Consider the following 20,546-nt stretch of genomic DNA (forward strand, 5'->3'; position numbering starts at 1 on the left):
GGACTATGCTCGAGTCAGTGTACCTATAGAAACTTGATTAAGCCTACCTAAGTCAGCAGAGTGCCATCTATCCTGGATACATAACCATAGTAATAGGGCTACTTACATAACTTCGCGTGCAAACGTCCTAACTTTTTGCAAAAATAGGTAGTCAAATTTTAATTTAGAAAAGGATTTGGAAGCTTTATTTCCTCATTTATGCTCTGATACCACCTGTGGCAGAACCGCCTAATCTAATGCCTCATAGGAGTGCTTATCTTCCATTAGACACTAAGCACTCGAGGGAGAACACTAAATTACTCGGTTCCATCAGGAACACCCCAGAGGAGAACCCGAATATCCACATTTTTGCCATCAGGATCACAAATGAGAGAATAAAGCTTACATAATTCTGAACCATTTCTTACATCACTTTTAATACAACATCAGAGTATAATATTTATCGATATAACAGCAGAATGAAATCATATTATCAGAGTTATGAATAATTTAATTGGACAGCGGAATTTAAACATGTGAACAGAGTTACAACGGAAATAAACATCTATTAATGACATGCTAAAGTATTGATATATACACTACGACAACAGATTATGAAACTTTCATTTATAAAAGCATTTGGTGAGAGTTATAAATAGCAACTACGATCGCAGCGTAAAGGAAATCCTCTCTGAGCCCACCAGGAGGAATCTGCACACAAAGGTCAGCTTTGGCATCCACCTGTTACCTGCAACAGGGGGAATAAAACCCTGAGTACTCAATTGTACTCAGCAAGACTTATCCAACAGGAGAAAAGAAAAGACTCCAAGGATATGCAAGGCTATCTGGCTTGTGGGTTTATTGCATTGCAGGAAGCATTACTAAGCGTGCGTCCTTACATTCAATTTTTATTAATAGTCACATTGATTTATTAACTAACCATTCTATGTAAGCACCTGTGCTACTTTTAAGCAGGTGGTAAGCAATCAGATTTCCTGTTCCATCTTCCATTCTTCAGTTCTTACTACGATGCTAAACCATAGACAAGACGTACCGGATCTCCCAGCGATTCGCGAATCAATGCCCCCAGTTGGGTACCCCAAAAACACACGCCCTGCTTGTACCCCAGGCACAAGCAGGACCAACCCATCACTGTCTTGTCCCGGGTGTCTAGGTCGCCATCCAAACTGGGACTCCAAGCCCCCGCCCCTGAGTCCTGGACTCAGTGCGGTGCAAGGACCTCCTCCACCAAAAACAAACCCTGACAGTCGGTCCAGAAAAGCCAGATCTACGACAAGAGAGCAACAAGTCTTCCAAGTGCCCATACACAAGTATATGCTCGGGATAATAAGTCTGTGACCTACCTAGAGTCTTATGCAAGAATCGGTCCTTAACCGACCAGACTAGGGAAAAACAGTGTAACCAAGCTATGCCCCGTGTCCACGGCGACACAACTCCTTACACTCACCAATACCCAAACCATATCCTTGCCCGGTCACCATTTTTCCTTTCCACCATTTATATTTTCCAAGTGATAGTAATATATTTCCTATCTCTCAGAGTGTCAGGCAATCACTCGACTTCTACCGGAGTCCTGTAGCTTAGCATTCTACACGATCCTATCATACTAGTAAGACTCATAGGAATAAAGATATATATGCAAGTGGGTTTCATTCAACTCCTTAAAACTTAATGCACAAATATAATTTAAACTACAGAAAGTAGGGGTTATGCACCAGGGGCTTGCCTGGGTAAGATATATATTAAAGTTAGTATTTGCATCTTCAGATCATCCACCAGCAACTGAATGACAAGCCCATCGCATCCACTCCTGGAGAGAATACCATTACACCATCTTCGGATTTCCAATCATCCTTCGATTTATCCGTTGATCCATCATCGTACCTATATGATATGCAATGCGATGCAGTGCAAGGACGTAATTAATCAATTACAACCGTGATTCGTAAAATATGATTTACACCGCTCACGTTGATGAGCTAGATCTAACGATGACCGTACTTAGGCTACATATACATGTTATCGAATAAGACGTTATTTTCCAACAATTATTTTAGTTATACAAACCCAAGTTGTTTCTTTATTTCATTCTATCGATTGAATCGTTATTCGAAATAGAGCATCATTATCTACCTAGCAAACTAATTATTATTGAGCTACAAAAATTATAGCGAGTAGATAATAATATTAGTAGTTTACTGTCAAATTTTTAGAGTCAATACTATTACCGATTTATCCCGGAAATTTCTACAAGTTCATCTTTTAACAATATTAAGCATTTGAAAATACTTATATAGCTCCCAAAAATATTGCCAAACTTTGTGAACAAAATATACTGATAGATAGAGCATAATTTTATAAACTCAACAAAACTAGTTCGGCATTTTTATGATTTTTCTGTGATTTTCTATGAATTTTACAAGTTATTTCATCAACTAAATTGACAAATGCCTTAGAAATCTAAAAGGGGCCAGCAACTAATTATTTGGCCCAACTCGGAAATCCGCGCACGCGCGGCCCAGGTGACTGAGCGGCGAGCCCACGCGCGGAAGCAGTAAGCGGCCCAGCACGCGGACTGCGGCGACCGGCCCAGCGCAGGCAGCGACCCAATCGCGGGCGAACGGCCTAGGCACAAGGCAGCCCCACAACCGTCCGCGCGGGGCGCGGATGCGCGCAGCAGGCCGGCCTAGCAACGGCCCAAGGCCAAGAGGCCCGCGCACGGTGATGATTTTTGCAGAAAAGGACTCGGTTACTCAGATAAACATGCGACCGCAACCCGCCCTATTCCCACAGACCCAGGCTTTGCACAAAGGTCCCTAAAGCATATCACCTTCGCAACGGAGCAGTCCCTGCCGCCCTGCGCGTGACGGCGTGGCTCCGACCGGCACACGGCTGCGGCGTCGAACACCAGGGACCCAAGCTGGCCCAACTATGGGGTCAACCACCGTCTACGACCCAGCCAATGATGCTTGGAAGCGGTGGAGCACGGGGAGGTGCCCTAGGGTCCTCTATAGCAGCAGGCGGTGGTTTGCGGTGATGGCGCGGCTGTTCCGACGAGCTAGCACGGTGACAAGAGCAACAGGGAGGTGAGGGAGCAGCAAGAGCTTACCCCGAAACAAGCTGCGCAGCCGGTTGAGATGGGGAAGGTCCAGAGGATCCTGGCCACGTGCGCCCGCGCGATACGGCGGTGCTTCGAGCGCGGCATCGGTGTGCCACCGCATCACCGATGAGGTCCCTGACCAGAATGATGTGAGCACCAGCTGAATAAGATCAAGTAGAGCTTAGGAGCACGAGTAATTGAACTGCCACCCATTCTTCGGCCGGACCTCCCTGATTCACCGATGCGGTGGCGTAAACGGCCGGCAGCAAGTATCGCACCAAATTTGTCCATGCCAAGGCATCGCATGGCCTCGCTAGAACCTGCCTAGCAAGGCGACTTCCTAAACTATCTCCCAGAGTAGGGAATTGTGTTGCGAAGCTCGGCCTGGTGAGTACGAGGGAGGAAAGGGGTGGCGGCTCTACGCACGGCATAGATGGGGAAGTTCACACGAGCGAGCCGCACGGATAAAGGTAGGGCGGTACCGATCGTTCGTGGCAACACGAGCACATGCTCATAGTTGACCGGACATAGGAGGGTGCTTGGCAGAAAGTGCTCGGCTTGGCGTGGCCAGGCCCGAGCGGGGCTCACCGGCGTCTGCTTGCGGGGATAGGGCGAGGCAAGGCGGTGTCCCATCACCACTGTGATTAGGTCACTGACCAAGCATGTCAGCAGTGCCAAGCATCCAAAGCCGCTACACGGTAGTGAATCGAGTGGTGGAGCGAGCGCCATGATGGCCATGCAGCGACAACTGCAAACTCGCCTCGGCCCTGCATGCAGCACAGTGGCACGGTGTGGCCTGGTTTGCAAGAGGACAAGGCGAGATGAGAGGCACGCGATGACGTTGGCCTGATCGGCGGCACATGCGCACGCTATCCTAGAAGGAGGGGCCACGATCGGCCATGGCCAAGCTCGGCACCAGCGGTCAGCGGCGCGCACGCAACAACAGAGGTTAGGACAACGTGGAGGCCAGGACGATGCGAGGCTAAGGCACTGTGCGGCCCCGACCGACGCATGAGATGGCCCACAACACAGCGTGGCCACGGCCTGCGACTGGCGCCAGCAGCGCCAGCACGCGTGTTGACCGTGAACACAGAGCCAAACGGCCAAACGTAGTACTTGCACGACTTTTGAAGCGAGCAAATACACGAACCTAGCTCGGTTGAGGCAAACCCAATTCGACAGGGCTCAAGTGGGTACTAAGGGCTATCACGAGGAGCATCAAACGCAAACTTAGACAATTTACCGAGAAAGATAGAGACACGCCAAAATGGGTTCGTCAAGCAGTGCGCCTGGTCATGAACTGTGACCAGAACCAGCCCAACAGCACGTTCTATGGAAGTTTGAGCAATTTTTACAATACCAACCCAAATTCAAATCAGCCCATGAGCTACCCCATACTAAGGTACTCACTATGATGCAACTAACGGTGCAAGAACATAGATCTAGTGTTTAAGACTTTTAATCAAAATTTAAATGCCAAAACGGCGTGGTCATTAGGCAATATGACTTGGTCATTTTAGTTCTAGAAGCTGAAATCAAATGCCAAATTCAAACCTTGAGCTATCAAATATACTAATAACATTTATTTACCGAAACAAAAGTTGCATGTCCATCTACTCGACTTACACTTTGAATTTTATTTAAGTACTATATACCCATTGTATTTTATTTCTGTTCATATAAATTGTTCTTCGTGTTAAACGATTAAAACTACCTATTCTATTTTTCTCATTTGGATTTCACTTAACATGTTCACGCACTAAGTAACTAACTTACGATATTTATTTGATTCCTTCAACCACAAAACGAATCACATAAAATTGGTTTATCATCTCATGTGAGTTTAAAATTTTAAAACATGAGAGCTTGGTTAATTAATTTCTTTTAGGCCTAAATCGCTGTGCTAAATGAGCTCGTAACACCGGGGTGTTACAAGCTCCCCCTTAATATGTGCATCAAGTGCTTGAATTACTTGTGAAATGCACTAGAATCGGTTTAAGAGTCGAGGGGAGTTCATCCTATATCTTGGACAAAGCATTATAATTTTGCAACAACTGAAATTATGCCAAGGAAACATACCACCACCAAGGTAGATAGATCACCACACTTATTTTCATTGATATGACCATCATAAGTTAGACTTCAATGATTTGGATGGCTATAGTTCTCTCTTGTTGAAATGTGGTGAATTAGAGATTTTGTGATCATCCAAGATCCATATTAGTTTCCTAGTTCTTTCTTTACCTAAAGCAACTCACATAGAGAGCAAAGGTAAAATTCATGAAATTTGCAAGTTATGAACTAGGAGTTACCACTTTTTGTTGATAAGATCCTAGGAGATCAATGGGATGGATCATAAGCACTTGATGAGCACCTAGAGAGGAGAAATAGCAATGAAAGCCCACTCTTCAATTATTTTCTCCATCTCATCCAAATCTAGGTCCATTTAAAGGATTGGGACATTCAACATTTAAACCAGGAGCACTTGGTTTATAAAGACCGATACCTCCTAGAATAATTGTGAAACACCTAGAGAATCCAAAGGAACTACCCATCCTCCTTTTTCCATGTGTGGGACTGCACATCAAACACTTGAAAGAAACCAATAATCCCACAAGATATAGGCCAAGCTCCCCCTAAATTTGTGCATACAAGAGTACACAAAGTTCACTTAAGCACATTAACAATATGAGGTCAAGGGAGTGACTTGCACTATACTCCAACTGATTTGAACTCCTTGAAACTGCTTGTAATTCAATAGTCTCAGCTAATTACTTCTTGTTCCAACTAGTTTCAATCACTTGCTGCTGCTTGTACTCTAATTGCAACTTATTTGGACCCTTGTGTGAGTTCTTTTCTTTCATTGAAACTCCTTTAGACCAAATTTATATTTCTCATATTTACTGATTCTTCATGACCAACTTGAGAGCTAACTCAATCTTGTTGCCACAATGCAATCCAATTCCATTCAGTCAGTTTTCAGATTCTGTCATTCTCAGAAAGAAAAAAATCCATATCTCTCATACCACTAGCCCAATATGCATGAAATTTGGTAGAGATCTTCATCTATGAGTCCTCTAACTTCTCTAGAAAATTTAGCTCATTTGAACTCCATTTGGTCAGTGAAAATAATTTTCTACCAGAATTGCTCAAATCTAAAACTTCACTATTGAAGCTAACAGAAACCAACTCAAAACTGATTTTCTTCAAAACCAATCTTCATACCAATTGTACAGTAACAAGTACTAGATGTGTATATAGATGGCGAATGGGCCGGCATGGCCCGGCATGGCATGGGCCCGTGCCAGCACGGCCTGATAGCCAACGGGCCGACACGGCACGCCGTGCCTCCCGGGCCGTGCCTCACAGGCCCACGGGCCTTGCCTCCGGCCCAGGCACGACATTATGGGCCGATTTCCATGCCGGGCCAGCCCATGAGGTACGGCCATTTTGACAGGTCGTGCTAGCCCATGGCCCGCACACTGGAGGAGGTCGGCCGCTCGCTGGATCCGGTAGTTGCTCGCTAGATCCGGCTACCACCTCGATGGATCTGGCCAGTCTCCACCGTCGTCACATACAGGCACCGCCAGATGGAGGAGAGGAGAGAGGGCACCGCCAGAGACCTCCTTATGCCCGCCATAGCTGGATGCCTAGATCTGGCCTCCTCGCGCAGCGACGTCGCCGGATCTGGCGTCCCCGCGCCGTTCTGGCACCATAGGGAGGAGAAAGGGCACACGCCGCCGAAGGGAGAGAGACAGAGAGAGGGCACGCGTGGGCCGGCTGGGGCCAGCGCCACCGTGCTCCTAGGTCCACCTTGTCATTAGAGGGTGAAGGCCGGGCGCCACATCTCAGACACAAAGAGGGAGAGGGCCCGAGAGTGAGAGGGTCTGGCGTCGCATCTCAGAGACTGAGAGGGAGGGTTGGCCATGGCATCTGGGAGAGGAGGGAGGAGCCTCGAGTGGGGGCTGCCATGGGAGAGAGAGAAGTGAGGGAGAGGGAGCGGCAAGTGAGGGGCGTCAGGTGTGGTGCGGGGCGTCAGGTGCGGTGCATGGTGCGGGGCGTCGGGTGCGACTAAGGGGCCACTAGGTGGGCGAGCGGGGAGTCCCGCTAATGTATGCAGGGCGCGGGCGGTTGGTAGGCCGAGCCATCACCAGGCCATGTGCTCTATAGCGGGCCATGCCGTGCTGGCCCACGTGCCTGGGGTAAGGCCCAGGCACGGCCTGCCCCTCCGAGCCAGGCTAGCCCGGGCCCGCTAGCCTCCGTGCTGGGCCGTGCTCGTGTCAGGCCAAAAGGCTAGGCTTTGGGCTGGGCTGCTAGGCCTCAGGCTGCATGGCTAGGTATAGATGTGTATAGCATGCTCACAAAGTTTTAGATCAATTTATCAGTATTTAAATCTCCAAATCCATGCTTGAAGGCAGTCAACTCAGATTTGCAATTTTCTGGACAGATTTGATGATCGATGATTCTTCTTCTTTTCATGTCCAATCTTTGAGGTGATTTCAATTGAGAATACATACAAGATGTTATATCCATTCAGTCCTCTCATCAACACTCGTAATCTTGTGAATTCTTCCTGTATAGCTTATTCATATCAACCTCAAACTTGATTCAAGCGAAACTGAAACTTTTGATCTAAATGGCCTTTAGCAGCAACGTCTTTCTTTAGGTGAAGAATAACCTTTAAGCTTGTGAATTAAATTAGCACAACATCTTATTATTGATTTTCTATGGATAAGCTCAATCACAAGAAGACATTAGTAACACAAGCACAAGTTTTCCATTTAGTAACCATTTATATGTGGATGACAAGTGGGTTACCAAAATAGAGAAACCTCATAACATGGACTAAATCTCCCTTGATGCCTCATGCACATTCTTTTGAGTGGAATGGAAATGTAAATGTGCATGGTTGGTCATTTAAGTCCAAAGGGCAGATTTAAGCCATATTATGGTGAGTGGCTAACATAGACAAATCAAATCCAAATTAGCTAGAGAGAAAATACATTACATGGTTTTGGATTGATAGCCTTCATATAATAGCACACTCTATTTGAGAAACATATTCTCATTTAGTGAGACTACATAAATCACATAGAGAGAAAGATTAGTCTCACAACTCTAGCCATAGATTAAAGTCTCCTTTTATAAGTGCTCTAAGTATTTGAATTTCTCACATAACACTTTATTCATTTAAGAACTTGAGATTTTCACTCTATGTCTAGGTCATGGCAACAATAGTGTAATCAATTTGAACTATGCCAAGAGATACTCACAACCATTATAGCATGTAGATGCCCATAAGATGAGAATGAGAATTTGGCAATCTAACATATGACAAGATTCCATCAAGTAGGAAGTTCTCGACTTGTGAGTAATAAGTCCCTTTACTTGACTTAAGCTTGATTCTTTATTCTTGGCCATTTTGAAATCTACTTGTATCCTCCAATGTGTACCAAGATTCCAAATCCATCAAACCAACTCATAATGTGCACGAACATAAACTTGCTTCATCTTGTTTTTCTTGGTTTGAAGTCCACAAAGGAAAGTCAAGTCATCTATGTTGCTTGGTGTGGATGATCAATTCAATTTTGATCATGTTTCTATTCTATGACCAGCAACCAATGAATATCCTCAAGTGCTTCTATTATCCTACGTGGCTACACAAGACACAAAGGAGTTTAGTTTCAAATAAATTGCACTTGAGATTTTGATGTTACCACCCTTCTTGATTGTAATGGATGAGGTGGTCTTTTCATCTTCATCTTGAACATATGAAGGTTGCAGATTTGTCCATGAACTAGAGGGGAGTCAGCTGCTACTATATAGGAGGGACGGCACTGTCGCCCTTGGGTGTGGCACTGCCGCCCTGCTGATTTACAACAGGGGTGTGCTGCACCTCTACATCAGAGTTGTCAGCGAAATTTGGTACAGCAGCAACTTGAGGAGCTTCCATTTTTGTAGCATGTACTTCTTGTGGTCTTATATCACCAATGGCCATTTTCTTGATTGCTCCACAAGGTGGTTCCTCATTATCTACAACATGAATAAGATCTTGCTCTACTAGAGAGCCATTAAAAGCATCATATGGCAAATGATTCACTTAGACTTGAAGTACTCTAGCCACTCTTAATAATTCACAAACACACATATATTTGTGAACTATTAGAGACTACACACGTCAAGTGGCTAGTTAGCAAGGGTTAGGTACTAGTTACCGAGGTGAATATGAAGTTTGAAGTATTCCCATTGATTCATCTTCGGGTCAACCATATAAGAATATGCAATGTGAATTGATTGATAGCTTGAGTGAATATTTTCAATCAACTTGCTCAAGCACCCCGAAGCTTCATATCACCTTCAAGTACCTACAACACTTACTAAGCACAATTTGGTACCCAAACTATGTTGGGCCCATTATGGTTAGTCACACAAGACTTAGGCACCCAAATGGCCTGTGTGCTAGCACATGGTGAACCAATCACCTTTCTAGCACAAGTGTCATTTTTGGGCCTCCTAAGCATATTTAAATCAATTGATAAGTTGAGCTTAGAAGTGTTACCCATGTGACAATCCTTACTTAAATGTCCCTTTCCTTTGCAAGTGTAGCATAGGTAGTTCTTGTTCTTTCTAGCCTTCTCTTCTTGCACTTTGCTTGCTACCTTGCTAATGAACCTCTTTGTTGATGATGACAAGCCTTCACTTTTCTTATTAGGACATGAGCCAATTTCATGTCCCTTCTCATGACAACCATAACACTTCCTCTTGCTTCTTCTTGTCTTGCTCTTTGGAAGTGTGGCTTGATCATCGACCTTGTTGGAACACATAGAAGCATTGTGTCCCATGTCGGAGAACTTGACATGAGCCATCTTCTTCTTCTCTTGGATCTTGCTCACGTCCTTCTCTTCTTTCTTCAAGGGGCAATCTCTGACATGGTGACCGTCTTTCTTGCACTTGAAACAAGTGATGAGAGTCTTCTTTGATTGATGTTGCACCTTGATGGCCTTGGGAACTTTCCTATTCTATCCAGGTGCGGCACTGCCACCCTTGGGGTGCGGCACTGCTATAGTCTGTGCAGCTAGCTGAACTACTATATTCTAGGATAGATTGCACTTCTTTAAGTATCCCCTTCACTTTGCTATTGTTGGACTTGTAACCCTTTTGATAAGGCTTGATGCATGCATCGGTTGATCCCTTCTCAAGCTTCTTCACCATGTCTTCATGGTTATCTTGAGAAGGTTGAGCATTGCACTTGCCCTTCCATTGAATCAAGTCCCTTTTTAGCATTTCAACTTCTTCCTTGAGATGTTCATTTTCTTTTGCAATGGAATCATCACAAGTTTCTACAATTACATGCTCAACGGAAGGTTGGCTTGCTTGAGAGCAACACTTGTTAGCACATGATAAAATAGATGAAACTTGTGTATATGTGCATTTGTGAGTGTGAGGTTGGTATGATTTTACCGTTGTTACCACAACCTCATGAGCAACTTCTAGCATGAGATGAGACTCTATAAGCTTCTCATGAGAGCACAAAAGCCCATCATGACTTGCAAAGTCTTATTTTTGCTAGTAAGTCTTTCCAACTTGTCTTTGAACATATAATTCTGATCTTCTAATTGAGCAACACAAGATAGAGAGTTAATAGTATGAGTTTGCTCAATTGACAAGTTTTCATACCTTCGGACCAAGCTAGCATGAGAGCACTTAAGCTTTTCATGCTTTTTGGTCAACTTCTCCAAGCATTTGATCTTTTCAATGAGAAGCTCTTCTTGCTTGTAGAGATCTTTTTCTTGCTCTTGAATCTTCTCTATGAACTTGATCACTATCAACTTGTCTTTCTTGTTTAGACGTGCAAGGTGTTGATTGATCTCATCATCATCACTACCACTATCACTATCACCCTCACTCTCACTCTCACTTGCCACTTTCTTCTCTTTCTTTGCCATGAGACCGATATGTGAAGTGGTATAGAGAGTTGAGCTTCTTGGTAAGGTGGATTCATCATTTGGCTTCCACCGATCACAAGCTTCTTCTTCCTTCAAAATGTTAGTCTCACAAGAACTAAAGAAAGTAGGAGTACCACATGTAAAAATATTGTTCTCACCAACTATTTCATTACCATCCAATAAGTCATATGTTGGCGAGAAAGTGGATGTGGCATGATCAAATAGGCCTTTTGAGAGAATCACTTGAGGCTCATCATTTGTCGATGAAGTTGAGCATTCCTCAAGTGGTTTTTCCAATAAGAGGTTGCTCTCTTCACATTTGGAGTGCCATACATTTCCTTGAGCGTGGTCCAAATGATATGAGCATCACCAAGTGGTTCACCATCTCCAAATATGATAGCATCAAGTACATCTTCACTCAAAGCACTAAATAAGACATTAGCAGCTTGAGCATTGAGTTGTAAGCATTTCACTTCCTCTCTAGAAAGGTAGATCAAATCATCATGAGGAGGTGAAATACTCACATCTACAATCTGCTCTATTTGAGGACCCATGGTCCTAAAAACATCAAGCACACTAGCAGACCAAGATGTATAATTTGAGCCATCTAAAAGTAAAAGTTCTAGAGATACCTCCTTACTTGTCGACATCGTTCTCTCAAGGCGGTTAAGCTCGAAATTGAGAGCCAGGCTCTGATACCAATTGAAAGGACCTTGATGTCGCCTAGGAGGCCTAGAGGGGGGGTGAATAGGCCTATAAAAATTCAACTCAAAACTCTGTTAGAATAGAGGGCGGCACTATCGGCCTTATAGGGCGGCACTACCGCTCTTCAAAAATAAAGCAGACAGCATTGAGATTTCACAGATAGTAACCTGACCCTCTCAGCTGCTCAATCCTGCAACAGAAAGACAAAATCCAGTTCGAAGACTGGATACCACATAAATCTTACACAAGAAAGGATCGAGCTACCAAACCCTAACAATCAGCTAGCAAAGAGCTAAACCAGCAAGAATACAAAGTGAAGCACGCGAGACACAAAATTTATCCTATGGTTCAGCTCGCCACCAAGGCTTGCCTAAGTCCACATTGTTGAGGCATCCACAAAAGGATTGGCTTGCCACCAAGGCTTGCCTTGCCCTCATTCTCAAATCAAGAGAATGAACTCTTGAAGTGAGGGGTAATTTCTTAGCTGCAGGATGAGGTTACAAACCTCCGAAGGCTACCACACGAGTTGGCAAGCACAAGGGCGACGCCTAGCCGGCTAGGAGCAAGCTCCAAGAGTAACAAACCCTAGAACCGTCAGCCAAACATGAACCAAATGCTCTTAGACTTTGGGAATTAGTGGATCTTCTCTCTAATTGAGTTTTGCTGTCTTTTCTCTCAAGTTTTGATGGTGGGAATCAAAGATTTGCTTGAGGGATGAAGGAGAAACAATGGAGGAGAGAGATGAGCTTTGGTTCTATTTTGTTTCGAGCAGAATGACTTAGTGAAGAAGATGACCGTTGTGGGCCAGACCTGAAGGGTATAAATACCCCTCGAGCCCAATGATTGTTTATGGGCGGCACTGCCGCCCTAGCCAAAACAGGTAGAATCTAGAGATTTTTGGCTGGCTGCTTTGGCTGGGTAAGAGGATATAGATCTATAGTTTTGAGCATCTGGTTGCACAGTTGACCAACTGTACTAGAATCCCTCTTTATAGTACGGCTTTTCCTAAACTCAAATTCAAAGCACAAAAGAATGTAAATGCCTTTGAGCTGGTTGCTACTTCATTTGGCAATTGAAAACTTCTATTATCAAATATGTTTTCCACATTCTTATTATACCTTGATTATGTGACTTGAACCATTTCCATACATATGAGTTCACCTTCATGGATTCAAGTCACTTCCACTAATGATTTGATCCTCAACATAATATGACTCCTCATAGCTTGATTAGTACCTCGACTCAATGCAAGTACTCTCTTCTTCACCTTAGCCATGGTACCTCAGTCACCAAGCCATCGCTTGCCCTTCACCTTCGCTTAGTACCTCGAAGCCCTTTCCTTGCTATCTTCACCCTATCAAGCCATACTTAAGTCACATTATATTAAGCATCCATTGAAAAACATTTCTTCAATATTTTGATCCTTGCTTGAATACTTTCTAGATATGAATGTTGAGATCAATCAAGCTTCAGTTTGTCTCACATAGAGACATACATGGATCAACATTAATATGGTCAAGCTAATTCACGATTCCTTATTCTCTTCTCATTTTGGCTTGACATTCCAATTGATCTTTCATATATTCATCCATGTAAGCAAACTAATGTAGAGATCGACTTATATCCACTATACATTGTCATTTACCAAGTATGTTTGCTTTCACATGATACTATGATATCCCACAACATAGAAGCCATTTCATTGATTCCATTTGCATTGTTGTCTTTTCCTTGAACTAGATTGCTTCCAAAAACTTCCAATACAACAATACACAGTTTGGCATTCACTTTAACACAATGTGGCATATCATCAAATTTGCCTACTAGTTGAACCTTATATATACTTGTTAATACACAACCCACAAGTATATGCAATAGACTCATTTTCCTGTTCAACACTTAGCAAACTTATTAGACCTTTAATTGTGTTGTCATTCAATTTACCAAAACCCACTAAAGGGCTAGATGCACTTACATCTATGCGCGGCAAGGGAAAGTGATCCTTTGGACACGCCTTGTTGAGTCTAGTATAGTCAACGCATATTCTCCATTTCCCGGTCTTTTTTCTGACAAGGATGGGATTGGCGAGCCAGTTAGAGTAAAAAACCTCCTTGGTGAATCCGGCTGCCAGGAGCTTGGTGATCTCTTCGCCTATGGCCCTACGTCTCTCGTCGTCGAAATGACGCAGGCATTGCTTGGTGGGCTTTGGGCCTAGGATAAGGCGCAATGCATGCTCAGCGACCTCCCATGGTATCCCCGGCATGTCAGAAGGCTGCCATGCAAAGACATCGTGATTGTCGCGCAGGAAGTCAACGAGCTCGCATTCCTATTGGGCCAGGAGCTAGGTCCCGATTCGCACCATCTTGGCTGGGTCGGTGGGGTCGACACCCACTGCCTTGGTTTCCTCAAGCGAGCAGAAGGCCATCGAGGAGGTCGGTTTGTTGCAGTCTAGGACTACTGGGGTTGACGACTCCCTGAGCTATAGGAGCTCAGGATGAGTTGACGACCACGGTGGCGAGCTCGTAGGGCTCGCGGTCGCACTCGAAGGCATGCGAGAAGGCGCTACTCACGGATGATGACGCCGTTTGGTCCTGGCATCTTCAGCTTGAGGTAAGTGTAGTTAGGGATTGCCATGAACCTTGCGTAGCATGGCCGCCCCAAGATGGCATGGTAGGACCCTAGAAAGTCCACCACCTCGAAGGTGAGGACCTCCAAGCGAAAGTTGGCCCGGCTGCCGAACGTGACGGGTAGATTGATCTGTCCGAGCGGGTATGCCTATGCTCCCAGGGATTACCCCATGGAAGGGGGAGCACGTCAGGTGGAAGCTTTGATCGGGGGATGCGCATAGCATCGAGGGTGTCGATGTATAGGATGTTGAGGCCGCTACCCCCGTCCATGAGCACCTTGGTGAGGCGCTTCTTGTGGATGATGGGGTCAATGACGAGCGGGTAGCATCCTGGTCTTGCGACGTAGGAGGGATGGTCTCTCTGATCAAAAGTGACCGGGGATTCCAACTAGCTGAGGAAGGAGGAGATGGCCATCTCGGCGGCGCATGCCTCCCTATAGCGTACCTTATGCTGGCGTTTAGTCCAGATGGCGTCGGACCCACCGAAGATCATGATGCACTCTTCGAGTTTGGGGAAGCCGTCTCTATCCTTGCCTGTCGCGCCTCCCCTCTTGGCTATCGGCTCCTTGCCAGTCTCCCTCCTTTGGCCCGCCGGCCTATCGGAGGAAACATTTGAGGAGCTCGCACTCCTTGTAGAGGTGTTTGACGGGGTAGGCAAGGTTGGGGCATGGACCATCCATGAGCTTGTTGAAGTGGTCAGGCAGTCCCTACTGGGGCTACTTGGCCACGCGATCGGCCGCGACGACCAGCGTGGGGCTACCCAACCGGTGTCGATCTTTTTTGTTTTTCTTGCCCCTCTGCGTGGAGGGGCCTTCGTCCGAGTCTGTGCGCTTGGCTTTGAGCTTGTCCTAGCCTCCGCCAAAGACCTGCTCTGACCACCTCCTCGCTAGAGGCGTGGTTGGTGGCGACATCGAGCAGGTCGCGGGTGGTACAGGGTTTCAAGCAACCAAGCTTGTGGATCAGGGACTCACAATTCGTCCCGGAGAGGAACACGCTGATGATGTCTACGTCGACGACATCGGGGAGGGAGTTGCATCGTTGGAAGAACCTATGGATGTAATCCTGCAGGGACTCATTGGGCTCCTGGTGATAGCTCTTGAGGTCCTAGGAGTTTCCCTGGGCGAACGTACGTCCCCTAGAAATTCCCGACGAAGACCCTCTTGAGGTCTGTCCAGTCGCGGATGCTGTCAGTACGAAAGGAATTCGAGTCATGCCTGAACATGTTCCCCCACACAAATGGGAAGGTATTGGGTGATGAAATAGTCATCATCCACTCCTCCAGCCCGACAGGTGAGCCAGAAGTCTTCGAGCCAAATGCCTGGGTTGGTCTCCCCAATGTATTTGGTGATGTTGGTGAGCGGCCAGAAATGCTGCGGGAACGGTGCTCTCCTGGATACGACGGCTAAAGGCCCATGGCCCCGGGCCCTCAGGGCTAGGGCTTCGATTGTCTGGCCGGCGACCATGCCTGGGGCACGTTTCACCACTTCCCTCGATGGTTTGGGCGGGGTCCGTGTCACCTGCTACCGCATGGTGGACGTCGCTATCGCGTCGAGCCTGACGCCAGTTGCTGATGCTGCTGCGGGCGTCCGGGTGAGGATCGGGCTGCTCGTGTACTAGTGGTTGGCATGGAGCAGGCGCCAGGTTGGACCGTGGCGTGATTGCCGCACCCCGAGCCAGGCCTAACGGCTGTGGCGGCGAGTGAATGGAGCGATCCGTCTAGTGCGTCCTTGTCCCCCCGGTGGGGAGAGAGGGCGCGAGTCGGAGTCACGACGTGGAGCTTTCCGCCTGTTGGACGGTGGCGGCTTCTACTAGAACCCGGAGGTTTTGGTAGACTGCCCGCTCCTAGGGGTCGGCGGGCTCAGGAACGCTACGCAGAAGCATCGCCACAGCGGCGATGTTCTGGCCAGCCCAAGCGAATTGAGGGAGATCGTTCCCCTCGTTCATGATGTCATGTTGGACCTGACGGGCGCGACCCCGGGCGCTGCCCGCTGGGCCATGCGCATGGGGCGCAATGGGCTATACTGACAGCGCTGGTGCAGGCGACGGCAGGTTCTGTCGTCGTTGTCGTAATTCCTCAGCATGTGCTTCCTCAGACACAAGGGCCCCCGCATGTGGGTCCGGGGGTGTGAGTTTGCGTAGACTCCTCGACCATCGACGGTTGTCCCGAAGCATCCGCCATAGCGCACTCCTAGGACGGATAGTGGCAGGGCGCCACGTCACCGATGCTGGAACCGTCGCTCTCGCCCTCACCATTCAGGAGTTCGTGGGAAATGGCAGGAACACAGGCTGCCATTCCCACGAACTCGGACGTGAGGGGGGATGATGCCAGCATCCTTCGGAGCGCCCAAGTGTATGCGTCTGCGGAGGACGTGAGGCCATAGAGGAACCGATCGTACGGTGTTTTGTGGCGTGGGCGGTACATTCCCTCTGGGTGATTGGTGAGAGATGGTAAATAAAGGGCGAGTAGTAGTACGCATATTACTTACAGCAAGGTTTGAGCAGAGAGTTTGCTCGGAATGAAGCGCAGATGCCGCGCCGTCGAAGTCGCGCGTCCCGGAGTCGATGGTGGACGTCTCTCCGACGGGTGCTGGGTCGCGAGTCTCCTCGCGGAGGTGGAGTACGCCGAGCCGGTCGGCGACAAAGTTTAGGCTTCCGAAGAGGAAGGCCTGGGATGGCTCGAAGACGGGTGGAACCCGCATCCCGGCGGGCGAGAGTGCGGAAAACTCCAACGAGCCGAAGCGAATCGTATCGCCTGAGCCCGCCATGACGAGGTTAGCGGAAAAGTGGGCCATCCGATGACCAAAAAGTGTTGAACGTACAACGTCTTCCCCACGGACGGCGCCAACTGTCGGTGCAGAATGTGACCAACTAGTGAATATTTGTAGTTTTGCTGTACGTTGTGATCAGAGGTGGCCTAGCACTCAATGACACATGATTTATAGATGAAGGGGATGGCTTTATAGGTGAGAGGGAGAGGGTACGGATGTTTTTAAGCCTTGTTGCCCACGCTGACGAGGATCGAATAATGGTAGGCCCCCACAACGCTGTTGATGTCACTGTAGAATGTGAGGTGCATGTGGGAGGTGGCGTTGTCTTCTTCAGGAAGGGTTGATGTCAATACCTGTAAAAAACTGTTTGATGCCTAGAGGTATGTGAGGAGTCTCGCTATGTTCACCCGATACGGTAAATCCTGGTGCCCATACCGCTATCGATGTCCAGAGACACGCGGAGGGGGGGTTTACCGTATGGGAGTTTTTGCGGCCCCTACAATACTGTAGTGGGAGATGTCGGCGTCTACAATACTGTTTGTGTCAGGGTGGCTGTAGAGTGCTGTTCCGTGCAGGGTATGGTCCCTAGTATAGTGGTTTTGACTTGTGAGCCTTGCCTTGCTTTTCTCCGCACGCCTTCTGGTTCCTTTTGAGCGGGCGTCCCCGGTCGGATGGCTCCAGTCGGCTCTGAGTGCGCCGATCGGAGAAGAGTGGTGAGCAGGGTTCCTACGAGTCCCGGTCGGAGGGACGCAGGGGTTGGAGTCGGAAGTAGGGCTCGGGGCAGGCCTTCCGATCGGAGAGGCCGTCCGGACGCGGCTGAAGCCCGAATTGAGTGCTCCGGTCGGAGAGGTGGGCCGAAGTAGCTGATGAGTGGGCGTTGCTCTTCTTGGGCCTGGCCTTCCGGTCGATGGCTGGACCGTTCCTTTGCCCTGTTGTTTTTAGACTCTTGGGCCGAGCCTTGGCGCAGAAACCGGTTCCCCGAGGGACCCTGGGTTTATGAACCTGACACGATAAGACAACGACTAAAGTTTAGGAGGTGAAACCAGACACCCTTTTAATCACCACAGTGCCGCAAGCTCTTAATAGTTCTTTGGCTGCCTGCAGCTGACTAACATGAATTCAAATGGAAGGTTGGGTGCTTCTGTGTTTATTGGAAGTTTGGACTCCGGAACCATACCGCTGGACAGGAAAGAAAATAATGAGGTTAATTAACATATCATTAAGTGCAAATGAGTTTTGTTTTAACTTGCATGTGTTTTGAGTCCTGTGATATGAATAATGTGTTCTAAACACCCCTTCTATTCATTTTCTGTAGTTTTCTAATCCTCTGTTTTCCTGCTGTACTCTACTCTAGTTCCTGTAGTTTTATTTATTCCTCTTTTGGGTTAGTTCGGCTGATATGTTTTCGGATGGTTTCGAATGATTTTAGATGATTTAATAGTATTATGTGAGAGAGAAAAAGCTCGTATTCCCGAGTTTACTCGTGCCTGCCACCAGAGCACCAGAAAACATGGCGACAGTGCATTGCTGGCGCTGGCACAAGTGTGTGACCAAATGAACTACGCGCTGGCACAAGTGTGACCAAATGAACTATGCGAAGTGGTATATAAGGGCATGTTCGCCTGAGTTTATCAGCCAAAATCTACTATTATTTTTCTCTCACAATAAATCAGTCAAGATCGGTTTATCAACCGGCTTTAATACCAGCCGAACAGGCCCATTTGCCTAATTTGATCTGATTGCGAGTATAATGTTACCACGATGGCACGTTTTTTACTTTGCAATGCAACACTAGGCGACTGAAAACTGCATTCTCAGCTTCCGGCCGGCGCACAAGTTCTTTTGTGACTGATAACTCCAGGAAGCCGCGCTCACCGACCGGCTCATCGTCATCGGCCTGTTCTGTTCATCGTTTGCTGAAAAGTCATAACTAAAAATATTATTCACTGATTTGTTGTTATTCATTGCTGAAATAAAACGACTCATAACACGAGCCAACGGCGCCAAAGTTCCTCACTGGCCCTGATGCCGGTACTAGAGCACGGAGCATCGTACGAGCAAACCATTTGGCACGTGAATACGCATATCTAATCAAAGTCATATATTAGAATTTTTTTTGGGGGGAGGAAAGTCTGGTTGCATTTATGAGCTATGGTCGTAGTTCAACTTTCTAAAAAAAACAGGCAAACTACCTTCCTCAGGCTTTCAAAACCATTTAAGATATCTCCCAGCTCCAGTTACAAGTGATTTTCAAGGTGGTTTATTATCTTATTGAATTAAAAATATTCTGATAAACAATTAATAAGATTTTTTTACAAAGAATGAAAATAATCTGTAAGCTTCTAGAAATTTCAAGAAAGATCCTAGAGATGATTGGGACATAGAAACCCGAATAAAATACTTTAAAAATTTGAGAATATATCTAGATCTAGCACTAGAAAAATGAGAAACATTTCGAGAACATTCCAATCAATGTATAACAGTACAAGTGTGTTTTAAAGACTTTCCCGTCTTGGTTGTCTCGTATTCCTGCCTTCAAAAGATTTTAGAACATGTTTAGACTTTGACTAGAAGGTTTTAGGAACTTCTCAGACTGACGGGACGGCTGTCCACCCGGAGAGTGATAGAACATCCTCCTGACAACCTGCACCTTCTGAACCTGTGGGTGACTAGATGATCCAGTGATCACCCGCTTGCGCTTTCACTCTATCTAAGAATCACGCTGAAGTCCCTCTATAGCAATGGCTACATTCATCAAAGCACCAAAAGTCTGATATCCTCCAATGTACAACTCCTTTTATAGATGTAAGAGAGGCCACGGTAGAAACGGTCCCTCTTCTTCTCATCAGTGTCTACATGGGTCCTAGCATACTGTGCAAGATTGTTGAACTTGTTCACATAATCCATCAGTCATACTCTCTTGCTTCAGATCCAGGAACTCAGTCAACTTCTTATTCAGCAAACCAGCGGGAATATAGTACTCACGGAAAGCAGTGGTAAAATCCTACCAAGTCACACGGTGGTCCGCCGGCTGTATGGCATTGAAAGTATCCCACCACGCACTGGCAGACCCCAGAAGCTGCTGTGCGGTAAAGCGCACCTTCTGCTCTTCAGTCATAGTGAGCAGCTGAAACTTCTGCTCCAGAATACGAAGCCAATGCTCTACTTCTAGAGGCTCAGCAGTTGGCGTGAACGTGGACGGGTGTGTCTTCAGGAAGTCCTGGTAGGAACAGGGCCTCGCGGGAGCGCGGGCACCACCCCCATTCTCGCCGTTGCCACCGGGGCCTCCACGGGCTAAGCCACCAATAGCCTAGGCAAGCATCTCCAACTCCAAGGCACGGGCTGACTCACGCCGAGCAGCCAGCATCTCCGTCAAGATCTCCGCATGGGTCATCGGAGGT

At 46.9% G+C, this 20,546-nt stretch overlaps 1 pseudogene; it reads right to left on the minus strand.

The window, feature by feature from the left end:
* Positions 1–9,477: 9,477 nt before the first annotated feature.
* Positions 9,478–11,696, minus strand: LOC136548222 (uncharacterized; annotated as a pseudogene).
* Positions 11,697–20,546: the final 8,850 nt, after the last annotated feature.

The sequence above is a fragment of the Miscanthus floridulus genome, chromosome 4 (genome assembly GCF_019320115.1).
Source record: "Miscanthus floridulus cultivar M001 chromosome 4, ASM1932011v1, whole genome shotgun sequence".
In the NCBI taxonomy this organism is placed as follows: Eukaryota; Viridiplantae; Streptophyta; class Magnoliopsida; order Poales; family Poaceae; genus Miscanthus; species Miscanthus floridulus.